The 16179-nt window shown below is 46.9% G+C and overlaps 1 protein-coding gene across 2 annotated transcripts in view; it reads right to left on the reverse strand.

The window, feature by feature from the left end:
• EFR3B (EFR3 homolog B) overlaps positions 1-16179 on the reverse strand; it is a 501803-nt gene that overhangs the window by 83133 nt on the left and 402491 nt on the right. The gene's annotated exons all lie outside the window — the stretch shown is intronic.

A 16179-nucleotide genomic window follows, 5' to 3' on the forward strand; every position in this document is an offset into this window, starting at 1 on the left:
CCATTAAGGACTGGCCTTGATGTTTAATCACTAATGTGAAAACTCCAGCAAGTGATAGCCAGGTGTTGGTGCAAAACGTGTACACCCTAGTAGTCAGAGACGGGAGAACTGGAGGTGTGGGCATGGACTGTAAAATCAATAGGAGCAAAATATTGATGGATGCCCGACACTGTCGCTGTGAATGGCTTATCCTCCTCCTTGACTCAGCAACAGAGCCCATAAGGGGTTCTTCTCTGCGTTGGTTCCACTGTGTGTATACTATACCCTCTGTGGTGTCGTCATCCATCTTACTGTCTGCCAACACTGATTCAGCATCCACGCAGTTGCCTGATTTCTTTTTGGGGGTTTTCTGAAGTGGAGAAGACCAGAAGGCTTTGGCTTTGTGATTCATTTTTCCACACAATAACCATTTTCTCCCTCTACCAGGCAGTTACCAGCATGTGGAGTGCCACCTCCACACCACTGGCATGCCCTGTTTGACTGAGACATTTCTTTTTGCAGTCTCACCGATTCATGTTTGGCTTGGTGTCACTTGTCACTTGATTGATAGGCGGTGCGTTTGAGGGCTGCCTCATTATGGGCCACTCGGGCCTTTGAGAGTTTCTTCGACCTTCCCAGCGTTAGGCCGGCCATGCTTATCCCCAGAGCTTGTAGAATTTGCTCCTGTAATTTGACTAATGAACAATCCCACATGAACTGCACCTAGATCTCATTAAGCTCCCTGGGTTGGATGCAGATGCTCGCAAGTTCTCAGAGTCTGGCATAGAACTTGTCCAATGATTCTTCAGGTGGCTGCCGGGCCTGACAGGGCAGAAACTGCTCATAATCCGTGTTGGTCAATTGTGCAAAATGTGCCATCAGAGCAGCTTTGAGCGTGATGTAGGTGAAAGGAGGACCAGCTTCAGCCATCATCTTTGAGAGTTAATGGATGTGAGCGCCCGCTATATGGAGAAGCATATGGCAATGCCTGTTGGCCTCTAGGCCTACGGTAAGAAAGTACATCTTGATGCCGTCAACCCATGTGGCTCACTTGGCTGCCTACAAGGAACGGGCTATATATATTAGAAAAGGCTCAATGGTTGGGACAGATGACATTGTGCCAAGATTTTGTTTGTTGTTGCGGTGGACGGCAGTAGGCACCCTGGATGTCCAAACTAGATGCCTTGTCTAGACTCTTAACGCCACTTGGTAGGGTGGGAGGAACCCGAGTGTCTTGATGCTGGCACACAAAAACACACAAGGAGACAGTCCAAACATCTGCACAGCCACACGGCAACTCTATCTTCGCCTGTGAGGCTTGCTCCAAACTGAAGGCTCGCAATGACTGCTGGGCGGGGCAAGATGAAAGCTTTATGTGGCGTGCACTTGTTCCAAAACGAACACGACCCGCTTCCGACATCCTGGGCCCCAAAATCGCAGCTGGTCATGGCCAGGACGCAAACTCAGCAAGAGGCCAGTTTGTGCTGTTGGCAGCGTCTCAATACTGTGCTCACCTTCCTGAAAGCGTGACACTGAGGGATGCTCTGGCGAGGCCGTGCAACACCTTGTGCCGCGGAACACCCACCGCCGGCGCCAAATGCGCACAGCAGGGCGGGTCCGTAGCCCCTCACCGGGGTGCAGACCCTTGGCGGGGAATGAGGCGGCATGGGGGGGAGCCGTCCTTGTCGCCAATTGTTGTGTCCACAGCACCCTGAGTCCTGCGGTGGGTCACAGGGCGACGCGGCCCAGGGACGTTCCCTCGTTCACTAGGCCATGAATGGGCGCACCCACACTCTCTCGGTCTGGGTGCAAACCTGCGGCCATGCGGCCAGGCTCCGTTTATTATATCCACAGCAGATAAACTGGGGGCAAACCACAATTTTATTAAACACCAGGGGTGCCTGGTAAAACACCCCTCGATGGCCACCAGCAATACATTATGGTATGATTAGCTGCGTGGCCTTGGGGGCAGCCCACGTGAAGTTCTGGGGGTCTTTGATGGGTGAGCAGGTGGCAGAGACTTGCTGTGCAGGAGAACAAGATGCTGAGCTGCAGACCAGGGGCGTAACACAGGCAACTGCGGCCTCTGTAGCCTTGAGGTGCAGGGGTACCCCAACCTTTCAGCCCCCCCCCCCCCCCCCCCCCCCAAGGCCTTTAGAGGGGTCCCGGTCAGGCCAAGGCCAATAAACATCTGTGATACATGAAAGAGTAAGGGGCTCCTCCTCACATTCTGGGGGGGCGGGGGCAGTGCATCATTTTGCATAACGTCATAACTCTAAATATGACGGAGATCGCAGAAGGTGGAACACAGAGACCGAGCAACCTTCACGCTGGATGTGGCACGTATCGTCCAAACCTCAGTTTTTTTTTAAAAAAATATAATCATGGCCTTCGGGGGTCGCATCACTGGAAACACATTTCAAAAAATATTATTGTTTACCAGTGTTCATGGAAGTCAGGTTTCTACGGCCTGGGATCCAGGGAATGCTAAAGCGATTCTGGTGTTTTACTGACCTCTGCTGGTCGTTTTGTATTAAGACAGTAAAACAGATAAGGCTGCTGGAAAAATTGTACTTATCTCACAGGTCCTATTTCTACAGGGAGTGCAGAATTATTAGGCAAATGAGTATTTTGACCACATCATCCTCTTTATGCATGTTGTCTTACTCCAAGCTGTATAGGCTCGAAAGCCTACTACCAATTAAGCATATTAGGTGATGTGCATCTCTGTAATGAGAAGGGGTGTGGTCTAATGACATCAACACCCTATATCAGGTGTGCATAATTATTAGGCAACTTCCTTTCCTTTGGCAAAATGGGTCAAAAGAAGGACTTGACAGGCTCAGAAAAGTCAAAAATAGTGAGATATCTTGCAGAGGGATGCAGCACTCTTAAAATTGCAAAGCTTCTGAAGCGTGATCATCGAACAATCAAGCGTTTCATTCAAAATAGTCAACAGGGTCGCAAGAAGTGTGTGGAAAAACCAAGGCGCAAAATAACTGCCCATGAACTGAGAAAAGTCAAGCGTGCAGCTGCCACGATGCCACTTGCCACCAGTTTGGCCATATTTCAGAGCTGCAACATCACTGGAGTGCCCAAAAGCACAAGGTGTGCAATACTCAGAGACATGGCCAAGGTAAGAAAGGCTGAAAGACGACCACCACTGAACAAGACACACAAGCTGAAACGTCAAGACTGGGCCAAGAAATATCTCAAGACTGATTTTTCTAAGGTTTTATGGACTGATGAAATGAGAGTGAGTCTTGATGGGCCAGATGGATGGGCCCGTGGCTGGATTGGTAAAGGGCAGAGAGCTCCAGTCCGACTCAGACGCCAGCAAGGTGGAGGTGGAGTACTGGTTTGGGCTGGTATCATCAAAGATGAGCTTGTGGGGCCTTTTCGGGTTGAGGATGGAGTCAAGCTCAACTCCCAGTCCTACTGCCAGTTCCTGGAAGACACCTTCTTCAAGCAGTGGTACAGGTAGAAGTCTGCATCCTTCAAGAAAAACATGATTCTCATGCAGGACAATGCTCCATCACACGCGTCCAAGTACTCCACAGCGTGGCTGGCAAGAAAGGGTATAAAAGAAGGAAATCTAATGACATGGCCTCCTTGTTCACCTGATCTGAACCCCATTGAGAACCTGTGGTCCATCATCAAATGTGAGATTTACAAGGAGGGAAAACAGTACACCTCTCTGAACAGTGTCTGGGAGGCTGTGGTTGCTGCTGCACGCAATGTTGATGGTGAACAGATCAAAACACTGACAGAATCCATGGATGGCAGGCTTTTGAGTGTCCTTGCAAAGAAAGGTGGCTATATTGGTCACTGATTTGTTTTTGTTTTGTTTTTGAATGTCAGAAATGTATATTTGTGAATGTTGAGATGTTATATTGGTTTCACTGGTAATAATAAATAATTGAAATGGGTATATATTTTTTTTTGTTAAGTTGCCTAATAATTATGCACAGTAATAGTCACCTGCACACACAGATATCCCCCTAACATAGCTAAAACATAAACAAACTAAAAACTACTTCCAAAAATATTCAGCTTTGATATTAATGAGTTTTTTGGGTTCATTGAGAACATGGTTGTTGTTCAATAATAAAATTAATCCTCGAAAATACAACTTGCCTAATAATTCTGCACTCCCTGTATAAAGAGATTTAACCTGTTTTCACGTGCGCCTTTTTTTGATCCTAATAGGATTATAATGTCAACACAGTATTATTTTGAATGTTAATTTGTGATAAAGGAAGACGTCTCAAAAATGTGGAAGAATAATGGATTCATTTTGCCCTCTTTGGGCATCGGAATAGTCCCTGGAAGCGCAGCCACTATGTGGCCGTAAACACTACAAGAAGATATTCAGAATCACATCAATTAAAGTATGACTGTCAATTACTTATAGAAAGCTCCAGAAATATCTCAAATATGTATGTATGTAGCAGTATTTCTATAGCGCCAACCTAGGCAAAAGGTAGCAGAGCGCTGTACAGGGTCAAAGTCAAGCCTAAAGTCAACAAGTGATAGGAGAGTTAGCTGAGCTGTGGATGGTTGATGTACAATGATGTAGTGTTCTTCAACTAAACAGGAGCAGTGTTGCGACATAGGCCGACATTACTTTTTGGCAATGAGTTCCTTGAGGACGAGTTCGATGTCTAGAGTGAATCCAAGCGACTTGGCATTCTCTGAAAAGTTCATGTCATTTAGTCGGGCTGCACTGTTTCTTGTTTGCTACTCTTAGTAAAAAAAAACTGAGGTCTGGATTGTTTGGGTTGAGCTTCAGGTATGCCCTGACATCCAAGTATGGAACAAGGTCAGACAGTGTCTTGGACATTGGATGTGTAAAGCAGAGGAGACTTTCAAGCAGAGTTGTGTATCATCAGTATGTTCTCGAAGCTTGATGCGGTTATCAGCGAGCACAGCACTAAACAGCTCCATGTACAGACTGAAGATGTCAGGAAACAGTATGGAGTCCTTGAGGACTCCACAAGTGAAACAGATATTTTGGGACCTGGAGGTGCGTATGTGAACAAACAGGTGTTAGATTGAAAGGTAGGAGGAAACACCTTCACAAGGTAGGAGGAAAAAGATAAAAACCCTCAACTCAACAATAGAAAATGTGCGTCTTTCTCAGAATGTTTACATTTTCTGAATCTTTGAGGGCTGAGTCTTAGCATAAGGGACTAAGTAGATGTCACTTAATGACCTCTTTCACTGTTAGTGCAAGCAAATAAAATTGAGGACCAAGGGAATTAGCATTTCAATCTGCAGGTGATGGAAACGCTACAAGACAGTGTAGGAATAGAGTGTGCAGAACCTATGTAATCAACATGGCATCAGTTTCGTGGGTGTGGCCACAGAGGGGATCTGCTAACGAGTAAATGATGAAGGACGTCACCAGGAGGAGGAAGCAGCATTAGGTGGCCATCTGTCTCTGAGAAGAAGGGGACACAAAAGCAAGAGACCACTCAGTGTCCTCGGAGGGAGGGGCAGAATAGCCAACTGCACGGTGGTACTGTGACGCCCAACACAAAGCAGGGCATCAGAGAAACACAAAGACCCTTTGTGAAAGCCAGGTGAGCACAATATGGAAAAAATATAGGTTTAGTAAATTAGTAGCCAGTTCTGGGGAGCGCTTACCTGCATTACTTTTGATTACGGCAGTGGTTCACGGGACCACTGCCTCCTCTTAAACAAACAAAAGAAAAATATATATATAGATATTTTTTTTTTTAATGCAGTCCCGTTTCCTTCAAGGAAAACTGGCTGCATTTTAAAAAACTTTTCTTTATTAAAAAACAATCACAGACATGGTAGTCTGTTGACTCCAGCAGGCCACCAACTCTGTGATGGCTGTGAATCCTGGTGGGCCTCAGTTTGCAACCTACCTCATTAATATTCATGATGTAGGTCGAACTGTGACCATATTAGTACATAGGTTGGTTTGCAAAATACTGCTCTGGTCGCAAAAAACTGTTCACAAATTGCGACCATTTTGGGACCAGTATTTTATGCCCAGTGCTTTGTACATCTGGTCTGTTGTGTACAATATGTTGTAATTATTATGTTCTCAGGAATGTAGGGCCACATGTATGAAGCATTTTGCACATTGCAAACGGCGAATCGGACCGTTTGCGACATGCAAAATGCAGTTTGGGATGTACAGACCCATTTTTGCGATTCGGTAAACTATTTACTGAATTGCAAAAAGGGTTTGCGAGTCGCAATTAGGAAGGGGTGTTCCCTTCCTAATTGCGAGTCGCAGTCCCATGTATGATTGTTTTGTGACCGCGAATGCAGTCGCAAAACTATCACAGTTAGCACCAGTTTCAAACTGGTGCTAACCCATTCGCAAACGGGAAGGGGTCCCCATGGGACCCCATTCCCCTTTGTGAATTTCATTTGAAAACATTTTTTCAGAGCAGACACCGGTCCTATGGACCACTGCCTGCTCTGAATAAATGAAAAGAAAACTTTTCATTTTTTGTTTTTGAAATGCATCTCGTTTTCCTTTAAGGAAAATGGGCTGCATAAAAAAAAAAAAACTGCTTTATTTAAAAGCAGTCACAGACATGGTGGTCTCCAGCAGGCCACCATCCCTGTGAGGGTGGCCATTCCCAAGGGGGTTGCAAATTGCGACCTACCTCATGAATATTCATGAGGTCGGTCATTTGCGACCCCCTTGCAAATCACAAACAGTGTAATTGACACTGTTGAACATAAGGTTTAGTGAGTCGCAAATTGCGAGTCGCTCTGACTCGCAATTTGCGACTCGCAAAACCTATATTTCGTATATGTGGCCCGTAATGTTGAGAAATAGCCCAAACTATCTTACTGCTGCATGTTTTTTGGTGGCATTCATAATTTGAAATCCAAGGGAACCAATAAAATTAGTAGCCTTTCAAGGTGTGCAGTTGCACGGTACTTCTGGGACAATGAGTGTCAAGTAGGGCAATTAACAGCAATGGTTATGGTTTTCACTAATACTAGATAAAGTTCAGGCAGATAATAGGAAAACTTACAAAAACATACATTATTAGTGCAGATCTGGGCCAAGCAGGTAATGATGACTATGTGCATTAGCAGCGCTCCGTACCATCCATCCTGTAATCGCTGCAGAAACCTTGGGGCCTGGGATCAACACCCACCTGACAGAGAAATGGGGAAGGCGAGTCAAGGCACTTAGATTTCCTGATTTGCATGCCTGCATCTGTCTGGCTCGTGAGGATGGTGGCGCTCCTCATTTTGTGCAGCCAAGACGGTGACAAAATGACGGCTCACTAGCACCCCTTTGGGGCAGACGACTCTGACCCGGGAGTCCCCCTGCCAGATCTGGAGCCAGGTGCCTGAACCAGAGGCCTGAAGCACAGAGAGGCCCCAAATTCATCACCGGATAGGAGCCTGTTTGGCAATAGTAGAGGTGGTGCGATGCAGCCCGCTCCCCCATAGCGGCCTTCCCCATTGACCATGGCCCGTTCTGACCTGCAGTGCCCGATTTTAGCAGTTGCAAGTGGCGGCACAATTTCACCACTAAGATAACCCTCTGTTCTCTTCCCAGGCCCTGCGCTCACCACACCAGCATCCCCAGCCCTATGCAAGCTGCTCCCAACACCAATATCACCATGCTCAGTCGCATTGGGGTGGCTCGCAGTCCTACCACTAAGACAACCTTCTGAGCCAGGGAACACTCTCCCTGCCTCAGCCCACTGGCTACAGGCCCTCTTAATTGTGCAATTAGAACCCTGACCCCGCCCTGGTGAAAACAACAGCCTGGACAAAGCTGTGCAGAATGTCACACCCAGCCCGCAAGAATACCATAATCGTGTCCTACCATCCTGGCACAACTTCACCCCAACTTGCCTTTAAAGAGCAGTGCTTGAGCTGGCCCAGTTTATCCTTCGAGCCACAGGAAGGTCCTGAGATTATATAGCTGCAGGTATAGGGGCCTCAGGGGCCGGAACCAGATTGACACTTGTGGCTTGGCCTATTACTCGACTGCCTTTTCAGGGGGAGGGCAGATCCCATCAGGTGCACACACAGAGACTGACCCCTGCCTATGGTGGGAACTTGGGCGAGGAAGCCTGCGGCCCAACCTCTCCTGCCACGCCTGTGGCCCCTGCCTCCATCTTCATGGTGCACCCGCCCCCATGATTGTTCTCATAAGCCGACCCTTATCCAACCTGAAATTAAACATTTATCAACTTGTGAGAGGTGCACTAGGAGCCTTCGGACGAGTGCACCTGTCTGACACCCAGTTCCCTTTCTCTGTCCTGGTTGGGGCCTTGCTCTCACATGCTGAGCCCTCACAAACTTCCAGCACCTATTCTCTGGGGCGGGAAGGCCACTGGGACAGAAACCTTCAGTGTCCACATCGTGGCATGGATACACCACAGTGCGGACCCCGCACTGTAATCCCTGGCCTGCGGAACACTTTTTAAGTCCTTAGTGTCCAAATCAGGGCATGGCGAATTCCATCCCATCATGGAATAGGAATCCCTGACATCACCGATGCAGGTACCTTGGCTGGAATCGACAGGCTCAGTGATAACCTTTGCCCACCCCCTACACATTGAAAGAAGCCCTACATCATACCTCAACTGGTTTGTGATCCCCCTTCTTGTGTCTCTGCACCGTTTGGTCACCTTAGATCCTTCTCCTTGCCCAGGAATCACATCACTGGGAGGTTGAGATCCTCTCACTGTAACAAACCATGGGTACCCGAAATCTGCTGCATCAACCCTGAAGACACCACAACCAGCCCACCCCCCTCCACAATTTCAGATGCCCTCCAGCAAGACCCATCTGTTGTACCCTCACAACCTCTAAAGGATAAATTGAATTAAGTTTCAACAGCTACTGAAAGCTCCCGTAAGTCCATGGAAACTCCTTTGGGGTCTCGAGCTTCCTCAGAGATGACCACCAACAACTTACAGACCGGTGACTAAGTGGGAAAACAATAGGGCTGCGATTTAGCCCCAAACCTCTGACAACAAACAAGCTATTCGCGATTTGTAGGAATGTATCTGCACACTCGAACAAGCTGATGATGCCGAGCTCTGCTCCCACAGGAGCAATGTCTGGAAACTAGGCCTGCCAGAGGGGGTGGAAGGGAAGGGCCATCTGCAATTCCTAGACCCTTGGTCCTTCTCCTTTGTCCCTGCTTTGGACTTCACTACTTTCTTCTCAATGGAACTGGCACATCGCGCCCGACACAACCCCTACCCCAACTGGGATGCCATCCTAAGTGCAGCTCGCCTTAACGGCCTCCTTCTGCTGGAGGACAGACATGTTATGATCTTCCCAGATTATACAATTGTGATTCTATGCCAGCGAACCACATTTCTTGAAGCCAAAAGATGTCTCAGACAGCTGGGGGTTCAATACTCCTTGTTATACCCAGCAAGACTCAAGATTATACATTAGGGCGAGACTCACTTTTTCACTGACCTCACAGAGGCATGGAAATGGAGATACAGAAACTTTGATACTTCCGTGTCACGCTCAAACAGCAGAACCACTAGACTGCCTAGGCCAAAATAGAAATGGAGAAAACGCTCCCAAGGGAGACCTCCTCCCACTGTACCGAAATCCCCCTCACTGAAAGCCCAGAACTGGGGCAGATAATTGAGAATCCCCACCAGGCTCTTGCGGCTGCCACACAACTGGATGTGGAGGCCGATACTTGGGCTATAGACAAAGGTCCCCACATTTTCTCCACTTATGGAGACTCAGGCCCTCATTTTGACTTCGGCGGTCTTTTGCAAAGACTGCTGTCGAAGCGGTCCAAATGCTGCTATATTAAGAGTCACCTACGGATTTCTGCCCATAAGTAGGCAGAAATCCGACACCGTCTGCCTGGCAGATGGCGGGTGAGAGGCGTTACCACCACCAGCACCACCCTGCCGGAAGGACTCCACCCACCATATTCCGAATAGTAGTAGTATGGCGCGGCGGTCCTTGCATGGCGGTGCGGCATTAACGGTGGAATCTCCGACATCCACCCCCTCCTGGACAACCACAGCGACATGGGCTACTGTGCAGCCAGACAGGTACATGGACCGACCGGTAGGGGTCTGTGTGTGTGTTTGGTAGGTGCCTGTGTGTGGTGTGTGCATGTACGGTATGTGTGTGAGCATGTGCGGGTGTGTCGGAATGGCTGTGCGTGCATGTGTTACTCTATACGTGCGTGGTGGTGGGGGTGTGGATGTATGTGGAGGGTGAGGGTGTGTGTGTATGAATGCGGAGGGGGGTGCATATGTGTGCGAGCAAGTGGGGGTGTGGGGGTGAGAACAAGTGGGGGTGTCTGTATTGATGCGTACGGTTGGGGGTCTGTATGTATGCGTGCAATCGGGTGGAGGTGTGTGTCAAGAAGTCTGTGGGCGAGTGTGGGTGTGTGTCAGGAAGTGTGTGGGCGAGTGGGGGTGTGTGTCTTCAAGTGTGTGGGGGTGCGTGTGCTGGCGACAGGAGTGAGGATTCCTGACGCCGAGTGCGTTACCACCAGGGTTTTCGTGGCGGGGCGACTGCCGCAAAAAGCCTTGCGGTTTGCTGCCTCGTAATACGGCCGGCGGTCTTAGGCATGCTGCTGGCCTGGAGGAGCTCACCTCCGGCCACCCCGGTCCCACCACAGGACATCGGCGGTAAGACCGCCACCGCGAGTGTGGTGGTCTTAAGACCGCCACACTCATGATGAGGGCCTTAGACCCTTCTGCCTCCACCCAGACTTTACCTGTTCTCCGGTTGGTAACACCTCAGACTGCAGAAACTATAATTTAATGTCTCTACCCTCTTTTGATGTGTATTATTATTAATGCGGCTATGTTGCAAGTTTGTTGACACTGTGCTCTACCTAACGCATCGCGTTCTCCATCACCCACGTGATGGTATAGTGCATAGCCTGGTCCCCCCACAACACTGTAGTTAAACTGCTGGGCCCCACTGCACTAACAATGCTGATAGGGTGGACTGCTATGCCCACTCTTGTCTCACATCATGACTGCCAACCATTCAGTATGGTTAAGTTATCAACGAACACCCAGTCTGGGCGTTCCACCTGTTGCGGCAGGCTCTCTTTGTTCACAGTTACAAGCTCATCCCCCATCCTTAATTATTCCGAACTAAGCACTGTGGAGGTGTATAGTGCTGACACAGCATTACAAGGGGGCACAAGCAAGGGGGCACATCCGGACGCACCTTGCCTCATAGCTATCATGCTCTTTCCATCCTCACAATGGCACCACTAATATCCACCATATTTCTCACCCTTAATGTAAGGGGCATGAACGTTACATGCAAACGCTACTCCATCTATTTGTATCTCAAATTACACCACTCCATGTAGCTTCCTTTTAGGAGAGAGACACCACCCTAACAGAACTGCCCCGACTCCCAAAGTGTTGGTGTGGTTCAATCTATGCCACCGCGTACTATGCATACAACAGTGGTGCGCTGATATGGATCTGTCCAGGGACTCCTTTTCAAATAATTGATACTATAATTGACAAAGATGGGGGGTATGTGCTTATTGAGGGTTGCCTTCAAGACCTCCCTATTATACTTGGGAGTATATACCCGCCCAGCGTTGATCAAGACAACTTCTAGATGACACTCTCTTGCTTACTATCCCAGGAGACTCACTTCTCATGGTTCCTGGGGGAGAGGGTTTGACTACAATTGTGTCCTCAACCTACAATTAAATTGCTCCCACCCACTGCTGCCACGCTCCCCTCCCTACACTCAGACTGGTTTGCAAAATTGATACAACATTGGGTGCTAGTAGATGCTTGTAGAGCCCTCAACCCTACATTCTGAACATACTCCTTCTATTCCACACCCCACAAACTATTTGTGCGCCTACACTGCATACTGTGCTCCCAAACACTTAGACCTTCCTTACAGATCACAGAGTACCTGGGTCCAGTGGATTCCAACCATTACGCCCACATCATGGACCTGCACTGGGAGACCCCTCACTCCCCTAACCCCTAATTGGCTTTTGTCCCGGGAGGGCCTAGAGGACCCAGTATTTTGGGACTCCCAGAGTTCCCATATTCACAATGTCTTTATTGAAAATGCCTTCAACAAACTCCCTGAGTGGGATGCTTGCAAGGTTGTCACCCAAGGTATTTGCCTTTAGGAAGGGGTTGGAGTCCGCCGTATGCTAAACAAGGAAATCACAGAGGCAGAACAACATCTACCGGTGTTAGAGCGCCAGGCCAAGTGGGACACCTCCAGCCGCCCTGGGTTGGAAGATGCTAACCGCAAACATGCCTCCCTTGTGGAGCACTTGCGCTGCTTAACCTTACTGCGTACGCATCCAAAACTCATATGAAAGTTAATACATGGGGACGCCTCCTTGCTTGGCTGATCTGCCAAGAGAAAAAAGAAGCCTACATCCTTGAATTCCACTCCCCTCTTGTGGTGTAGCACTGCACACACAACATGAAATCTTTACAGAATTTACTACTTCCACATATACAAAGCGCCTTGTGTAGATTGCGAGGGTGCTATTGAATCATTCTTTGAGCGCCTCTACATCCTGAGCAGAACACCTTGGACGCGGTTATAAATCCTGCAGATGTCAAACAGGCAAACCAAGACTTGGCTAGGAATAAAACCCCTGGCCTTGACAGACTGCCTATAGAATATTACAGCACATATGCTGAGATCCTTGCGCCTCAACTAGCTGACCTGTACAACGAAGACCTTTGGCTAGGCGAACTGCCATTCTCTCTTCTGGAGTCTTTGTTAGTCTCCATTTCCAAACCCCACCGGGACCCTACCGATGTTGCTTCCTACTGCTCCATTGCTATTCTAGGAGTGGATTATAAAAACCTGGGGAATATACTGTCCGCTTGATATGCCCAAATCTTGCCAGAACTCATTCACCCAGATCAAAACAGGTTTGTACCCGGTGCTGAACTTCCCACAACCTCCGGTGCCTTTTCCCAGTTTAGGACCAGGTCCAAGCCCACTATCTCTTTTTGGTGTGCCTGGTGCTGGATCTTTGAAAGGGCGTTCGACTACCTGGGCTGTTCTTACCTTTTTTGCGTGCTCATGCGAATGGGCATTGATAATCGCCTCCTTGCCTACACACAACTCCTGCACACAAAGCCACTCTCACAGGTCTGGGTGGCCCGACTCATCTCATGGGCTTTTTCAGTGGAACGCGGTATGCGACAGGGGTGCCTGCTTTCACCGATGCTCTATGAGATGGCCCTGGAGCCCTTGGGTATTCAGCTCCATGGGGATGGTACACACTGGGGTATTTCCCTCACAGACAGGACACACGCCGTATCACTCTGCACGGATGATCTCTTGTTTCTTTGCGATGCCTGGGCAAATCCTATTAACATCCAAACAGTGCTACAATTGTTCTTTATGATGTCTGGTATGAGCGTCAACTAGAGCAACCTCCATTTACCCACTGCACGATAACCTCACCCCACAAGCAATCACTATAGATGGCACCCCCCTCACTTGGAAAAAATTGAAGGTCCGATATATGGGAATTTGACTATACCGCTCTCCACCTGACCTCTTTGCTGGCAATCTAAGTCCAGTTTTGACATCACTGAAACCTTTAATATCCTTTTGGACAAAATTACTATTGGCCACTACAGGGAGAATTTCATTATCAAAGATGGTGATCCTCCCCTATCTTTTGTATTATTTCACCAATCCCCTGATAATTCCTCCAGCTGTTCCTTTGGGACCTTGACTCCCTGCTGACAGAACACATTTGGGGGATAGGCCGCCAGTGGATTGCTCTGCGGAAGCTGCAGTTATCCTCTGGAGAGGGCGGATGGGCGCCCCTCCTTTGAAATGCATTTCCAGACCCTCCAGGCTTGCTCCAAGTATACTGTTCCACTTGGCATTCTTGACGTGGTCTTCCCTAACTTTTTGCCTCTGTTTCCCAGGTTGTTGATGTGTGCTGGACTCGGACTGCCATGTGTAATGATTATAGCTTTTGCTATGTCTTGTGACAGGCGTTACTACCAATCTCCGTATATGAGTATATTATGTTGCATTGTTGTTGTTTATCTTCAATGCAAAATCTCAATACAAATAATATTAAATAAAATAATGCAGATCATTAAAATATAATGCTTCTATTGATTTTGTCTCCGACTAATTTACCTACACACTGCAAATTTGAGCTTGTAGCATTTTTTTAAAAAATGGTAGAAAAACAGACGTAAGCCAAAATGTTTCACTTTAATCAAAGGTTTATGTGCAAAAATTTGTTTTCCACTATATTCTATTTTTAGGTGTCAGTGAATAAACATCACCTTGCAGCTCGGAAAGACACAAGTGTGCATATATAGCTGATTATAGAATCTTAATTGCAAAACCAATTTTGGTTTTCTTTTAAATATAGGCCCACAGCCCATTGAACCAATAAGTGTTGTTTAAGATTATTTTATATTTTTTTCAGAAGCTATAATTTCATATGAGACCTTTGAGCATCTATACTAAACGTGTGCATCCATTACAGCTAATATATCAAAGTATCAAATACGTCAGTTTAACCCCGCCATCATTTGTCATTCTCACCGCAGGGTGCATGCAGCTAGAAGCTAATTAGCAGGTCCCAGCTGCCCAGAGCTAAAAACACCAGATGTCCGAAAATCAAAAACGAGCCAGGGAAACATGATATAGATTTCCTGCAATGGAGTTTTCTTTAACTTGATTCTTTCTTTGTTGAACGCTATTCCCCCAAACTCTTCTTTCGTTCTATTCCAAATACACATGTACATATATGCCCATATAGGTAGCATCTTATTTACTGAAAATCCCAGTTATTTCTGTCCTGCGACATTGTATCTGATATTTGTACTACAAATATTTCCAATCATGCTTTGGTCTGAACCATAGTAGGTCAACCACCACCCGTTCAAGCAGATAGGAATGTGGTCATTTAACACGTTTTTTATGATGATATATAGGTTGAGGTCCTAATTTGTTAATTTTGGAATTCATTTTTATGAACCTAAACGTTCAGTCCCACTACATGGAACATTTTTTTTATTCTTCCTGTGATGAAATAGAATTTAATTTGTTACTTACGAAGACTACGTCTTACATCACTAAATCAAAACAGGGCTGGAAACGATTTATGCAAGGTTGAGTGTCACTAGAATGTTGTATCGTATGAATAATCAACAAACAGACATCCCTTAAAAATATGAAACTCATCACTGACACTTACATTTTAAAGCTTTCAGATACTTGGGGGAATACTTTAAGGCATGGGTACTCGCAACATTTTTCCAGGGGCCAAATGTTTGGTGGGTGGTGTGACCGACGACCACACTGATGCCAGTACGGTGGTCGCGGGGGCAGGGGTGTGGAGCAGTGTGGTGGGGTAAATATGGGTGTAGGGGAAGCTAAGCATGTACATCTAATGGCTGAGCTGAATTGCACAATGTGCAACCAGACCTGGGATCAATCTCAGCTTCCCCACTTGACCAAATTGTGTGATCCTGGGCAATTTTTTTATTTCACTTTCCTTCCTTTTTCTTCATTATCACGTAGGAGGACCTTGAAATTCAAGAGTTCAGGATGTGTCCTGTACAAAAACGTCTCCTGTGTTTGATTTCATAAACTATAATGTGGTCTATGTAAACTAGAAGCCCAGACAACCCAGAGGGAGCTCGACTACTGACTTGTCTCTTAGTTCACTATTGGCATTGTTGTCAGCGTGTGGGGGAGCATACATGTTTCTAAGTTAATGTTTGAAAACTATCACTCGGAAAAAAAAAATCTCGATGCACTGATATAATCTGCTTAACTTAGTTGAAACAGTTTTGCCTGTTAATTTAATACACTTTTTGAATTTTGAAGAGACTTTATCATATGTTTAAACATTTGCTGCACAATGTCTTTCTAAATTAGGATGTTCCTTAACTTTAACAGTGCAGTACAACCTAGTTACTTAATTTCTTTATCTGCATTTAACCTTTAAATAAATGCTTGCCCGTTTATTTTACATATTTTTAATGTTAGTGCAGAGTTGAGTAAAGAGCAACGTTAACAGGGGTTAGGGGGGGTGTGTGCATGTAAAGATCAGGAGGGCTGCATGCAGCCCCCGGGCCATACTTTGAGTATCACTGCCTGAAGGCCAAACATAGTTAAATAAAAAAATCCTTTGTGAACTGCAATAGTTGTAAGATCAAAGTGAATGACAGATAA

Source organism: Pleurodeles waltl, chromosome 5 (genome assembly GCF_031143425.1).
Source record: "Pleurodeles waltl isolate 20211129_DDA chromosome 5, aPleWal1.hap1.20221129, whole genome shotgun sequence".
NCBI classification, from domain to species: domain Eukaryota; kingdom Metazoa; phylum Chordata; class Amphibia; order Caudata; family Salamandridae; genus Pleurodeles; species Pleurodeles waltl.